The following is a 13,620-nucleotide window of genomic DNA, read 5'->3' as shown; positions in this document are numbered from 1 at the left end:
CTTTTTTTTTTTTTTTATGTGAAGGTCAGACAGGATGCAGGTAATTGTTTGGGATTGGAAAAGAAAAGGAGTCTAATGAAATAAATAAATCTCAAAAACGAAATAGAAAATAAACAATGATCATATTAGTAGGCCGACCTTATAGTGTGCATTTGTACAGGTTTGACAAACAAGACGAAGATTACCTACAACCTGATAGGCTACTTTGTTCCTGTGGAGGCTAAACACCTTTAAGAACACACTAATCCGTGGTCGGTCCTTAATCTCCCGCTGACAACACGCTTGTAGCTGCGGACGGTGCCGAGGTGCTTCTTTACGCATAGTCTTTATCGCGACTCTCCAGTTCCTGTGCTCCTGTGTTTTTTGTGTAAAGGCACTCCAGCTCTGGCTGACCTGCCTGCCTCTGCCCCCGTGTTTCTCCTCTAAGGTGGGCTCTCAGATACCTCACGGTGTTTGTGCCATCTAGAGTTATCCGCCTCTCCATTGCAGTGTTTTGTTTTGTTTTTTGTTTTTTTTTTTTTTCCTGCGCAGAGACATCACACACCGAAGGGGTCACGCGTATATTTCTGCTCTTCTCTTGGAAAACTAAACAAGTCTTGAATGGTTCAAAACTTTCATTGGATGTACTATTTTCATGTTGGACTCAAGAAAAAAAAAATTTTGGAGCGAAACAATTACAAGGACGCATTGTGTTTCCACTGACAAGTAACTGCACCGCGGGGAGAAAATAGAAAAACGCCGTGCCATGTTGCAACACTTTCTGAAAACCCGAGTGGAAATATAATCGAGCCCACACACATACACACACACACACATACAAACACACATATACAAACACACATATACACAAACGCGCGCACACACGACCGAGGTAGTTATTTTTAAGACTACTGAGAGGAAACTACAAATATACTGTGAAGCGCTTTGTCGCAGCTTGGCTCCGGCAACTGCAGGTTCTGGAGCATCTGCTGGTGAAAAATTGTCAAGGAGAAGTGCGATAGAGACGATGTGCGGCTGGGTAGGCAGCTGGGTTTGCAGCTCGTCTCCTGGATTTAGTAGATGAAGGGGAAGGGAGCGGCTGTAGCTCCAAAGCAGAGAAACAGAAATCTGAGCCTGCGGTTGCACGCAATGGATACTTGTCCATCTGTAAAGGTAAGAATCAACCTCACCGACAGCTTTAACAGCCTCATACATAAAGGGGGAGTTAGGGATGCATTTTCATTTGGTACTTTCTCCTTCTGTATTGTCTTCTTTTCATGCGCATCTGTCAGTTTCAGTTCACCTTCAACTAGGTTTGTGGAACATTTTTTTTTTTTTTAATTATTATTTTTATAGCCTGAATTGTGCGTTTGCCGCAAACGCATCACTTGTATTACCTATAATAGAAGGTGTGTTAATGGGCTGTTGGAGAGTAGTGGCTCATACTCTCGGGCAATTACAGGTAGGCACAGAAAGTGAAATCGGTAGAAATGTGTTTAGCACAGTGGAGACGCATAAAAAAAAAAGCGGTGGATCTAGATCTGACTGAGATGGATGAGTCTTAAATTAGCAGTTGTTTTAGTGGTAAAGGTGTCTGCTTTGCACTGGGAAAAAAAAAAAAAAGAAGAAGCTGGAAGGTTGTGTAGTTGTGCCCGATGCATACTAATCTGGGTGTGTAAGCGCACGCGTTTGGTGGGTTCACCAATGTGTGTGTTTTCTTGGGTGTGTTTGAGAAAAAGACACACACACACACACACACACACACAGAAGCAGAGTGAGGACGGGATGGAGGGAGGGAGTGATTAGCCCACTCTTTCCAAAATGTTCCCTTGTGATTATAGTAGGATGAGGGGGTTACTTAACTTGCGGTCACTTTAAATTGTGCGAATGCGGGACTATGTTGTGCGCGTGCATAAGCGCAGTGGACACGGGATTATGTCCAGTGTCCCCCGTGTGTTTTATGTTATTAAAGTGGCTGTCCATTCACATCCCGGGGAAATATTGGTTTGTGCTCCATGCTTGTTGCTGTTGTTGTTGTTGTTGTGTGTATGTGTATGTGTGCGTAAAAGCGTGCGTCTGGTTAAGGGATCGATGGCCGCCATGAGGCACCATGGGCAGCAGTGTTACGCCACCACCCACTGTAATCACCACCCTCTTGTGGATTAGAAGTGGTAGCGTGGCACTTGCCGGATCGCCGTTCTGTAACAAGAGCCTAACGGTATTAAAAAAAAAAAAAAAAAAAGTGTTCAGCACCATGGACAGCGCAGGTTGAGTCAAACTGCAGCTATAGAGGGAACGTTTGGACCAGAATGACACGACGGGAAAAACACTCATAAATAAAATACATACGCATTTAAGTGTAAAAAAAAAAAATCAGTTTACACCCAGTAAGACTCAGATGGTATGGATGTGTCTGTCAAAGCTACCAGAGACGCGTTAGTTTACGAAGCTTCATTCACGCTGAATTATTCTGACGCAAAATGAGTCACCCATAAGTGCCCTGAACATGTCCTATCTGGGTTATAAATGACAAGTCCTGCTTCCATCAAACTTATCTTTCCAAATCTACAATGCAAGTCTTTGTGTAGACCAAAACAGTTCATTTAATATGAAAAAAATGAAAGGTAATATTCGTTGTTCTTATAGTCATTTACAGTGTGTCTGTATCTGTTCATGGTTTCATAACAGAGGTTTGCATAAATCATGATTATACAAATGGGTAATGACTTGATCTTTTACCAGTAATCAATAATGAATGCACAGCCTTAAAAAAGTCATTAGTTAAAAGTCTATATTCTCAAAGTGTTTAATCTTCATTTAGTTTCTTGAGGCAATTAATAGTTGGGTATTTAAAGGGGCATTAAACTAATTTTACACATCAAATCAGTTTATCTGGGATGAAGACTGCTATTTAGCTTGTATAAAAAAAAAAGTTAGATAGATTGGGTTATTTTTGGTTTTAGTGATCCTGTTGGAGCTTTTTCCAGCCTGAAAAAACCCTGTCAGGGGTCATTGTGTGAATGATGCTACTGATTTGTATTTTGGGATCTGACCTTTACTTGTGACCACAGTGGTGGATATTACAGGTATTTGCAAATTCCTATTGTACTTTATGGAAAAGCAATAATAAATTCCTGTGACATATCTGGGTCTTTCCATTAAACTGGGTTTATTTTAGTATCTGGCACTTTGGCAGCTTTTTAGACCCAAAAATAAAAGAGAAATTTAGACATATTTCCCCCCCAGGATGTACCTAATGACGACCTCAGATAAATGCAAAAAAAAAACAATTATACTGTTGCTTTGAGCCATCCCACACTTAATTTTTAATAAAATATTGGGGCTAAAAATAGGTACAAAAGTGGGACAGGAAAATCTACCTAGGTGTCAGTGCATTTGATCTGAAAACATCACTTGAAATGGTCTTATATACCGCTATAAATAAAGACCGAGTTAAATTTGACGATCCTAGTGCGGTTTTCATGAATCTCAGTCTCATTCAAGGTTTTGTGCGTAACCCATCGTGTCCACTTACATGCAGAACCTACCCATTTAAACACATATAAATTGCCATTGATTTTGCAACAGCGTCATTTTTGTGAAACACTCTGCCTTGCATAATTTCTTTGATTCCCAAAATGTACCTGTGAGAGAATAGAGATATAAAAAAAAAATAGTAGCGCATAATTTTCTTGTCCTCTGTACCGTGTTACCGTCAAATAAAAATGCGTTATATCTCAAAAATACTTCCTCTTTTACCTCACTAAATATTTATTTTTAAAGTAGACCCAAAGTGCTTCCAAACTTGCTCCATAACATTAGTTACACCTGGTTTGAATTTTTAGCCCCTCGGTTCTGTTTTTAGGGACCAGTGTCACAGAAGCACCCATTTCCAGAAGAACACCACAGTGTGACTCTGAACTGAAACATATTTTAACGTAATATGTGTATATACAAAATGTTAAATGTTCCTCTGCAATCATTGACACCTAATACTAGCATATACTTTTCTCCATATATAACAAAGTTTGATCCCACCCACCTAAATCCACTCAGATCATTTGGATTGTTCTATATGCATATGTTATGTGGTTTATTGTATTTCCTAAACACTTGAGGCAGGTTTTTTTTTATGTTATAACATCAGCATGAACGCTTACTATTAGTGCTGTTTGGGTCTTCTGATTACAGTCACTACAGTACCATCAACAGCAGTCATCTGATATGTTGATATTACTGGCAGATATTGTCTGTCAATGTTTGATGCCAGAATGATGCAGGAGGGTTAATGCCTTCTGTCGAGACTGCTCTGTAAAATTGATAGGTCTGCTTTGACAGATGAGATAACCTGTGATTGCAGGCAAACACAATTTATGGGTACGGCAGATGGATGCTGAGGATGCAGTCATAAGTAGGCCAGTTTTACCTTGGGGAGAGGCTCGGCGTGCACAGAAGGCTCCCAGAGAATGTTAGAAAGTTGTTGTTTTGCAATGGAAATTATGAGAGAGAGAGAGAGAGAGAGAGAGAGAGAGAGAGAGAGAGAGGAGAGAGAGAGAGAGAGAGAGAGAGAGAGAGAGAGAGAGAGAGAGAGAGAGAGAGAGAGAGAGAGAGAGAGAGAGAGAGAGAGAGAGAGAGAGAGAGAGAGAGAGAGAGAGAACTGGAAGGACTTGTATTTTTCTGTCACACTGTAATAATAGAGAAGGAATCAGTTCCTGTTCAGTTCTAGTTCACATGGAATTGCCTCAATGGAGGCAATTTTGGAGTTCAAAAATTAAGTGGAAAATAACTTGGGATTTAGCTTTAAATCCTCTTTGGTGTCTCTGAGCAATTCTCATCCAAAGTCTGCAGAAGAAAAGTGGAGCTTCTTTTCAGAGCTCTCCTACAGGACTTGATGCAGTCCCCATCACTGTCAGAATGAGCGGTGTGCAAATACAATGGCACAATAAACAGGTAGCAACAAACACATAGTAAATAAATGGAAAACAGCAGCTAGCAGGAGCAGACGCACAAGCACTCAGATGTGTTTGATCTGCTGTAAAATAATGAATGTCCAATAAAAACACTTCTTGGGAATGAAGCACAGCTGTAGGGTAGCTTTGTATGTGTCTTCACCTCAAATTGCTGTGTATTAGAGATAGATTTTTCCCTAATGACATTAAACATCACTCCTGTTGTCATCAGGTTGGGCTTTGTTTGAATTCTAGCCCGGTGACCACAGCTCAGCAGCTGTAGAACAGCATATGTGTGGAGTGAACCCGACGCTTCATGCAGAGTCTGCAGAAATCCGTTGCTGGGGTGGAGCCCTGAGATTTGCAGGAGTAGACTTTGTGGTAAGGATGGGTTTGTTACATAATCCAGTTGTAACTCTGGAGAGCACTTTACATATTTTTTAGTTCTTTTTTTTTTTTTTTTTAAATCACTACGCCTAAACAGACTTTACTCTCATTTCAGTTATAGGAATATAGACTAAGACTGAATCCCATTTCACCCCCCCACTCCCCCCACCCCCTTACCCCTCTGTTTTGCACGTACATGTGAAGGAGTAGTGTTGCCCTGATTCTCGATTAGACGGAGGGGAAGGGCTAAGTTGGAAGGTTATTTGGCCCTTGAAACAGAGATTTTTCAGCACCACACTACAAACAGAGGGGTAGGAGAAATTTCCCATAATTCTGTTTGAATCATTTGCAAGATGGAGGTAAACACAGCCAAAAAGTGCAGCAGTGTGATGAAAGAAACACACAAATGTACAAACTTAATCATTTGATCAACTGTTTAATGCAGTCTCAATGTGTTATAGATCGCATTTCTGCAGTTTACAGTTGATAGCTGCAAAAAGATGACCAAAGCCCATGGAACAGAAATGGTTACAGCCGCTGACGGCATAATGAATACTTTCAGAAACAAAGTTGTTGCATCTGTTAACCCTGTAAAGCCTGAACCATTAAATCACTGAGAAAATTCCAGTTCTTTGAAACCAGAGTCTTTATTGGTCCTTCTGAACAACCAAAAATGTTATCAATTTCCATGTATGAGTTTCAATTTTGTATCATATTTGATACATCAGGTCTAAGTGCTCAAATACTATTATTTTTGAACTAACAAAAACATAATATAACAAATATGTCTAACAAATTGGTAATTCCTTTTCAAAACTGGCAAAGCTCTGCCTCTTTCCTCATTAATGACAATCTTGTAGTGTCACTGGAAAGGCCTCTGGTGAATGAATTCCTCCCCCCTGGTGGATTATCTGTGTATTGCGTGTATCTAATTGTATACATCAGGTTTGTCAAGAAAAAAAACATCACACTGATCATATAAAGGGCTTCAAAACTCATGCATCAAATGTGATACGTTTGGCATTATAGGGTTAATAGCGGCATCGATGACTGCCGATGACGTAACAGGTCGTGAAGGTTTGTCCCATTTTCATAGGGGAATGTTTCAACCCCTCACCCTTGCAGCTCCATTGTAAGAGGTAATGCCACGTGCAAGGGCCAAGGGGGAGGGGTAAGGAGGAAGGCTAAGGGATGAATTGGGATTGGGCCTGTGAATGTAACATAAGAGAAATGGCGATCATGTGCTTTTTGGTGTCTTTCTCCACGCTGCAGCTGGTTTTAATTCACCTGAGTGGGTTATATCCTGGTGGACACGCTACGTTCTGGTCATTTCAGCAGATGGCACTTGACTGTGGAGTACATCAAAGTGAGCTGCAGACACTGAGGGGCAGATCCGTTGTAGAGCTCAGAAAGAACCTCAGGGACTCTACATAGGCGTCAGCTCCTTTGCTTTGTGAAACACTAGTCGGAGCATTAAGATGTCACTGCTGACTGACCAATATGACCGCTGGGACACAGATCCACGGCAGGATGTGAAACTTGAGCACACTTTAAGTCAAGGGGAGAACATTTGCTGCAATAATTATGGAACAAGTACGAACTACAATACGTCTGGAGCTTTTCACAAATGGGTACTTTGAATGCGGCATCTTATTGACCTTCTTTTTTATCTCTTTTTGTTTGTTTTACATCTGTAGGACTGTGCGTTCTAATGCTGCTTTGACCCTTTTCTCCTCTCCCGCATGAATTCTCTGTCGCTGTTGTTGTTGCACTTTTGAATACAGTAGACGGCGTCATTTAATGGCAAGTTCATTCATCACAGTCAGCACTTCCTGCCCACTCAAGCTACAGTATTTCAACAAACTTTTACCTTTTAAAAGCCATGAGATTAGGCTCTTACTGCTCATGGAGCGTTCACTACTTCTTATAGGCTGAGAGGAGGAGGGCAGTCATGTGATGTTAAGTGTCTCTCAGAACAAAAATATATCTTATGAGGGGATGGACTGTACAAATGTAACACAAGTTCAGTGAGCGGAGAGGAAATAAAGTGGATTATGTACGGGAAACGAAACAATGAACACATGTTTTTTTTTTTTTTGCTATAATAAGTCACATTCATTTGATTCATTTGATGAAGACAATTTCTTGGTTTTTGCTGTAAGTTGTGAAAGCCTGTACTTCACACTACACAATCACGCCATCTCTGGATCACACAAACCTCGTTGACTGTGAATGAATTTCTGTCACCAAACATGTGGTGTAATGTACCCTTCCTGTTAAAGTAATTTGCAGTTTCCAGACTTCATGGATCACAGTTTTCTCCCTCTATGATAATTACCAGTGATTTATGTGCGAACATTATTACTGTGATTTGAAGAAGAGTCAAACATTTGATTTAGTTGTAAAACTTTTAGCCAGTTCTTGATTTTCACCTCTTAACCCAGTGGTTCCCAACCTTTTTTGGCTCGTGATCCCATTTTAACATCACAAATTTCTGGCGATCCCAAACATTCAAAATGGAGACTTTTTTTTTTTTACTAAAATTATTTTTTTTTGTTGATCATGTAATAGTTTGCTATACTATGTTGCAAATAAATGTTAATTTTAGACAACACTTAGTCTATATAATGTATATTATTATGGACAGAGGCAGAAAAGCCAGGTGTAGATTACTGCACAAAGTGAGAATTTTATTTTCCTTGGTCAGGATATGTACAGTCAGTCCAGCTTGGATTTGCAAGGCTGACAATTAATACTGAACAAACAATAACTCAAACTATGAATTATGGAAGAGCTGCAGCATCTGAAACCGACCACAATGAACATTTGACAGATAAACAGAACCACAGTGCTTCAGTTTCAGCTTCACAGTTTGTCATGTCTTTTATGGATTGTGATTGTCTCTCTCAACTCACCATATTTATTTATTTATTTATTTATTTATGTATTTTTTATCAATTACTAGAAATTTCAGCTGACCCCATTTGAATTCCAGGCGACTGCACGTGGGGTCCCGACCCCAAGGTTGAAAAACACTGTCTTAACCCATAAAGATCCAAAAGCCACCAGCGACCAAAACCATCCACTGATCTTAAATTAGTAACATCTGTCGATCCACTAATCATAACAGTATATGTGAATACTTGGTGTAAAATTCAGTTTTTCATCTTTTCATGGTCAACAGATATGACCCATTTGAATGTTCAGAGGCTCTGTAGTTACCGTGGAAACACTGTCATCTTCTACAACATTGATTCACTAGTAAAACCCATGGAGTTGGATCAGTGACAGTGGATTGGAAAAGTCACATTTTCTTCAGTTTTCTCGGTTTTTGATATAATATCCCTCAACTTTAATCTGAGTTTTTATGAACATCTACTTGATCATTGAATTAAATAAAAGAAAATACCAAATTTTGACTGAAAACATGCAAAATACAGAGGATAATATTATAATAAATGGTGATAAATCACTTAAGAAAGGTTAAATAGAGAGAAACAAATCATTTGGGAACTGACACAAAAGTAACACTGGGTCTTTATGGGTTAAACTAGTAATATTTGGAAAACATAGTAGCTGTAATGCTCTTGATGTGCTTCTATTCTGCTCTTCACTATAGTTCTCTACATCCAAAAATTTTGGTCTTATCTCAGTCTCGATATCCTTTTCTCATATTTTAGGCTATGTTCAGACTGCAGGCAAATGAGCCCCAAATCCAATTTTTTTGCCCATTTGTGACCTGTATCCAATCTGTTAAAGACAGTTTGAACAGCACAAATCTGATTTTTTTGCATCAGATGCGGGCCACTTTCATATGTGGTCCTAAATCTGATATGTTTATGTTTATGCATTTGGCAGACGCTTTTTTCCAAAGCGACTTACAGGGGAAAACCAATCAAATCACTCAATCAATCAAATTTTATTTATATAGCGCCAGATCACAACAAAAAAAGTTTTCTCATGACACCTTATATATAGAGTTGGTCAAAACCAGACTCTAAGCCAATTTACATAAACCCAACAGAATCCTAATATGTACAGTATGCGCCTTCAGTCTGAACGGCCAGGTCACATTTATCCGACCTTCACATCATTGAAATACAACAAATATCACAATTTTGCTTCTGTAAACACAGTGCATGCCTGTGTGGTGACATATTTGTTTTGTGCATTTCAGGGTCACGTTCAGTTTATACTCAAAATTGATAGAAGTCGCATTTCATTTCATTTTATTTTATTCATTTTAAACATGGACAATGCACAATATACATTAACCTTAAAAAGAAGAGATGTATTATACCAGGTTGTAGCACTAGTGCTAATTTCCACCTGTAGTCCTTGGACAGGCTGATGTTATCATTTAAAAAAAAAAAAAAAAAAAAAGAAAAAACAGATATTAATAAAAACTAAAACATTGAAAACCAGTAAAAAATGCATTTCTATGACTCTATCTATATAAAATATTCATTCACATCCAACCATTCACTCTTATTAATCCCACTGCAGTCAGTCACACACACTCTAAGCTTGTTTACACCACATTTACACAATACATTTAATGTGTAATATGAACGAGCACACACAAAAAAATTGGATTATACCAAAAAAAAATCTGAATTGTGCATTAAGACCTCCTGTCTGTACATAGCCTTAGTCTCAATTTAGGTGGTCTTAACTACAACACTAGTAAAAAAAACCCCAAAACAAACAAACAAACAAAAAACACACATTTCAACAGAATTACCTGTGCTCATTTTTTATCCCCATTGTTCCTTTGTGCTGTTTATGTCATTCTTGGCTTTTATACTGTTTCACAGGAGCAAAACAACCACAACTCCAAATAAACCTATTTTCCATTGCATTTCACTGTCTTCAGTAGCGGCTCAAGTTTTCACGGTCATCATTATCTATCTCAGTCCCATCCATATTCATTTTTAACTTCTTTTATCCATTTCCAGTTAAGTATGTCCTTATTTGTATGACCACACTATAACCACCTTTGGAAAAACACTGATTACATTGAAGTCTGTTTCTGCTGCTTTCACTAGACTCCACATACATATTAGACTCCATATTACACATCAGATTTAGGCATTTTCAGGTCAAAATACATCCTTTAGGTTTAGGTTCTATAACCCTGACTGAAACAGCCACAGACACAAGCATTACTGATCTAATATGTTTAATAACATTTGAACCACTAATTCAGTAAATACACTTATACACTGCCTGGCCAAAAAAAAGGTCACACACTCTGATATTTCATTGGACCACCTTTAGTTTTGATTACGACATGCATTCCCTGTGGAATTGTTTCGATAATCTTCTGCAAAGTCACAAGATTTATTTCCATCCAGTGTTGCATTAATTTTTCACCAATGAATAAATAAATAATAACAATAAATAACTTGTTTCCAGCTGAAAGATAATCGTCCGTGCAGTAATTATCCAATAGGAGGCTCACACCTATTTGCTTAGTTAAATCCAGGTGGTGACTTTTTGTTTTGGCCAGGCAGTGTATAATTCAGGTGAAATGCAGTTTCTCAGCTTTTCGGTGACTTCAAATGGGCTTTTGTTGGATGTTCAGTGTTTCTGTAGTGAACATAGAGACACTGGCATTTTCAGCAACATTGACTCACCAATAAAAGCCGTGCAGTTTTACAAATTACAGCAGTTGTAGAAACGTATTACATCCAGTTAATTATGTATCAGGCAGAAAATGTTACTTTTAATTCAGTTTATGATTGAAATTTTTACTGAAAAATGCAAAATGCAGGGGATATAATTGAACATGGTGATAAAGAAAAATGTAGAGGAAAAAAGAAGTCTGTAAGGATTAATACTAGACTAAACCTGGAAAGAGTAAAGTTTTTTTGGCTAGGTTGTTTCCAAAATAGCATTATGGTGACTGTTAAGCTAAGTTTTAGTATTCCCAAAGGGAATTTTACAGCAACCAAGTCACAGACAATAGACGTAGGCGAGAAGGAACATATTTAATGAAATCCAAACAATTCAAAACAAGAAGTGAAGAAGTGAAGAAGCTGAAACTAAAAATAGGACCAACAGGCTCTGAATATATATGCTGGTGCAGAAGGAAGGCAGAATACCAAGTATCACTGCTTTGTAGCCATGGAACTGAGTCATTTTATTGATATAAAAATGTACTGAATGAACCAGGCTGTGGATCAACATGTCTGCTCAATTTTATCATATCGTCACTGTCGGGCACAAACCTCTTATGTCCAAAACAGTTATTTTTCAGGAAACTGGATATGTATGTATGTATATCAGAGCCCGACCAATATCGACCAATATGGGATTTTTGGGGCTGATACCAATATTGGGGGCTAAAAAAATCAGATATCCAATATATCAGCCGATAGCCGATATATCAGCTGATATATGAAATAAGAACATTGATATAGACAGGATATAATAGTCTTATATTAGGTGGCAGTTGATTGTTGGAGTGGAAGTAAAAGTGAAACTGACACACTTTACTATTCCTCTAACTCTCAGGGCAGCACAGACACACAGGAGCAGCGAGCGACAGAATCTCCACGCTGCAAAAAAGTTAAGTCATCGGTTACATACTGACCAATGTTGATTAATCGGTGATATGCTGTAATTGGGCTCTAATGTATACTCTAAATAAATTAATGGAGCTAAGAGATGTAGTCACAAGCCAATTTCAACACTTTTCATTGGTTAAATATTTTCAAAACCATCAGGCCAACATAAAGACTGACCAAGAGAATCATTTCATGACAAAAAAAAAAACCGAGCAAATATTAATTTATGAGGTTTCTGTCTGACAGCAACGATATCTAACATTTTACAAGAAAGATGTGACTTGATTGAAATGACTGTAAACTGTCTTAATGTGCCCCATGGTCACAATAAACCCATGTCCACAAATGTACTTCTTTTGTATTGATGTCACTGTTCTACAAGTAAAATCTAAAATCTTGTCTAAGATTGTTATGATTGTGGATATTTTTATTATTATTTATGTTTTGCTTGTTGCATATATGTTAAATTTCATTGCATGTTCGGAATAAATCACTAAATCATAAAATACTTCCAGAATAAAAGTAGTGACATTTTCCCATGTGTGAGTCACTGATAAAGAAAAGTCAAAAATGAGTCTTGGGTCAAAATGTGAAATTCGAGAATTAATGAGAGAATGGGTTTTACTCAAAAGGTATATTTGTCTCAGAGCTACCAGGCCAACTTCAAAACACTGTCTGCACATTACAGTACGTTCACTTTACAGGTTCTGTCTATGGAACATTTATAAATCTATTGTATATGAATGAATGAATGAATGAATGTTTTTATTATTGTGTCTTGCATAAAAAAACATGCCCAGCCCTTACATGGGCTTATAAGACACCAAAAATACAAACCAAAAATAATGTATAAATGCACATATACCAATATATATGTGGAATAAGACTTTATCACACTCTGAAAACATCAACAAACCAGCACTTTTGTCATTTGTTTTCCAATTAATCTGATTAAAATGCTTAACATTTAGCACATTTAATCTCTGAAACAGATCATTTAAAAAAAAAAAAAAAAAGTAAACCTTTATTTGAAGGTCTAGTTTATAATGCATTAAGCACACATTCATAAGACATTACACTGCATTTATAATGCATTATAAAAGTCATTACAATAGTTTATGATCATGTACAACAATTTATACCAAGGTTAATAAAGTATTATAAGTGTAGAGGGAAGATTAAAGAGCACATAAGTGAAATGAAGGAGAATGGTACTTTTACTGCCCATTGCACATTAAATGTAAATTAAGTTTATGGTTTGTTCTTGAAAGTCCATTGTTTAGTTCCTCAGATGCTTGGTTTTAAGTTTAAAGTTATTGGACAAACATTGGGTGATTTGGATTCTGGCACAGAAGCAGTGAGAAGGAATTTAGTTTTTTAGGTGGGGAGCTTTTATTAGGTTTTGTCACTGGTCCATATATCCATCTATTTTAGGGATTTAATTTTTATTTTAAAAAAAAAAAGTATGTTTTTGAATTAACAAAGATTTAGAGCTGCCACATAATTTTTTATTTATGTCCAAAGCAACATGTAACACTTCTATTTAGTGTCTCCGTTCTTTTAATGTTTTGTTTTTGCAAAATAAAGAGTTATTAAGAACACTTTGATGGATAATTTTTGACTTACACTTTACTTAGAGCCAGCAGATACTGCTCATACATCATCATACTCGTGTTATAATATCATACAATTTCTAATAACCTTATACAGTGTTGTCACTTTTCTAAAAGCTC

General features: G+C 37.5%; 1 protein-coding gene across 1 annotated transcript in view; it reads left to right on the top strand.

Moving 5' to 3' along the window:
• Positions 1-520: 520 nt before the first annotated feature.
• LOC115413427 (leucine-rich repeat and fibronectin type-III domain-containing protein 2) overlaps positions 521-13,620 on the top strand; it is a 231,569-nt gene continuing 218,469 nt past the window's right edge. Inside the window, exon 1 of the mRNA XM_030126256.1 lies at positions 521-1,152. The gene's annotated coding sequence lies outside the window, so the exon portion shown is untranslated. The remainder of the gene's footprint in view (positions 1,153-13,620) is intronic.

Source organism: Sphaeramia orbicularis, chromosome 22, assembly GCF_902148855.1.
Source record: "Sphaeramia orbicularis chromosome 22, fSphaOr1.1, whole genome shotgun sequence".
Taxonomy (NCBI): Eukaryota; Metazoa; Chordata; class Actinopteri; order Kurtiformes; family Apogonidae; genus Sphaeramia; species Sphaeramia orbicularis.
Note: the sequence above shows the minus strand (reverse complement) of the source record. Positions and strands in the feature narration are given on the sequence as shown.